Consider the following 2,605-nt stretch of genomic DNA (forward strand, 5'->3'; position numbering starts at 1 on the left):
ATCTCATCTAATCCACACACATCTAACTACTACATGACATCTTGATAAAATTAGCTGAGTCATCAAATTCAATTTCAAAATTAACACACAAGTTGACAAATAAAGCTTAAACTACTGCACTCAAAACAGCAGCATGCATGTCCCTTTGGTTGCTGCAAAACCAGCTTTAAACTTTTAGTTCCAGCAAAACATACTTCCAGCACAACATCATCCATCAACACAATCTTCATGACTTTGGCTCTACATTTTTCATCTTTCATTAGTACCCTTATGACTATCTTTTGCTGTAAATCAAAGAACAAATATTAACAAATCGAAGTGATCATATGTGAATGGTACAAAGAATACAAAAACCCCAAAAAGAAAATACCCCCATATTTGATAGCAAGAATCAAAAGGCAGCTCTATAGACAGGAAATGGATTATATCGCTTCTGTCAGAAATCAGTGCCCAGACTAAAACCAAGATCCTGAACTATTTATACACTAGAAGCAGTTAGGAAGAAAGAAATTAAAATTTTGATTACGTGGTGGTCTACATGATTATGATAGTTCCAGTGAGACATATACTATAAACTATTTGGCCATACGGTTGACATAGACTCTGTCAATTCCTGAACAATTCAAACATAATGAAGCAAATTTGAACAGAAAGACTGCAAAACATAATCATTGGCTAATATTAAGATCATTGGCTAATATTAAAATTTGAACAGAAATACTGCAAAACACAATCATTGACATTCATGATACTACTTGGAAACTTATTGACTATTTATATGTAAAAACTTACAGCTTAAGTAAAAGACAATGGGAACTGGCCTTGGTCAGTAGAGCTTTAACTTTTATTATTGCTCATTTTCTCATGGCTTGGCAAATTTGAATGTCATGCATGAGCCAACAGGGAAGCCCTCATCACATTTGTACCTAGAACCTCTCTTATTTTTGTAACCTGGATAATAATATTCGTAAAACCTTGCTTTTTCAACCAAAGACAGCCCTACTTCCACCGCTAATTTCTCTATCTCCCACCTATCAAATGGATTAGCAATTTTGTGGGTTACATGAACTTCCTCTTTCTCCTTCAGCATGTTCCTTGCACTTCTCAGAAAGCCTCTCACCAGATTTTGATGCATCCTTAAAAAATTAAAAATAAAAATGTCCATTGTTATCCATGACTAAATAAATTTACCTTGTTGATCCTTAAAATAAAATGTTGAAGCTTGATTTTAGATAATTACGTTTAGGTAACTTGCTCAACTTGTAGACAGTTACGTTCATTGTAAATGAAACCTGCATGAGGAAAATCAATTTGATCGAATGATTTGCCACGTAAAAGAGGGTGGTAGCTCATGGTATTGGCATCTACTTCATGCACAATTGTACATCCATGCTGATCCAGCTCTATCTAGTTTGAGTTTGCTCTGGAATAATTTGTCCTTAATATTTCTAGTATTTCCAGGATCAAAAGATACAAAAGTTTTAGAATCAAAACTTCCAACATAAACATTTATAAGCAAAATAAAATTAACAAGCTCTTTGGTTCTTTATACCTTTGGAGTCGCGAGAAGTGGCAATCATATTGGCATCCTTTTCTGAAATTACTTAGCCATAAACTTATATCCAAGTTTAATTGAAGAATATGATTATGTCAGAGATATTTATATACAGCAAAAAACTCTTGGTTAGATTCACGATTCATTATCTGTGATTGTGAGATACGTCTCTTAGTTTTCTTCATTTCCTTAAATTCACTTATCTAGGGAAATACAGGATATACAGTGGAAAATGAAAGGATAAGTCATGGATTATTAATTAATAGTAAATTCCAATACACTTTCTAATTTAATGTCACTCAAAACAGTGGCATTAACCCTATATGGATAAGTCATGGATTATCTTCACTACCTTCACCAAATTATCCCTTAACCTGAAAAAATTAAGTACTTGTAGGTTTTTCAGGGTTCTAAAGCTAAGAGAAAGAAGGTTATTTGTGCATAAGAGAGAGCAAAAACAGAAGAGAAAGAACTGATACAAAAATAGTCTATGTTTTTCATTCAAAACAGAGAAATATATGAACCTAATACATCACTGTTACAACTACTTTTCAGTATAAATAATCTTTAAATATACTACAATTTGAACCACTCTTAACAAACACAAAATTCACTGAGATTTTGTGGCTTAATCACCGGCTGTCTTCACCTAAAACATCATTCAAATAACTTCCAAAAAAGGATGGGAACTGCACATGACAGACAGCCCTTTTAATTTAAAAACCTGGAGCCAACATTTCAAACCAACCATGCAAAATGATTTCCAGCAAAATATCATTTACTTCAACACTCCTCCTTGATATTTTTGCTGAAAACTCCAAGTTTGAATCTTAATTCTTCAAACTTGGATCTGCCTAAGTGTTTGTTCATTATGTCAGCCACTTGCTCCTCTCCCCTGCAATGAATCAAATTTACTTCACCATCTTGCTCTGCCTCTCTCACTACATGATATTTGATTCTGATATGCTTTGTGCGACCATGGAGTACTGGATTCTTGGACATAGCAATTGCTGATTGGTTGTCACAGTGCAGCACATTTCCTTGAGTCTG

This window comes from Pistacia vera, unplaced genomic scaffold (genome assembly GCF_008641045.1).
Source record: "Pistacia vera cultivar Batoury unplaced genomic scaffold, PisVer_v2 Contig344, whole genome shotgun sequence".
Lineage (NCBI taxonomy): Eukaryota > Viridiplantae > Streptophyta > Magnoliopsida > Sapindales > Anacardiaceae > Pistacia > Pistacia vera.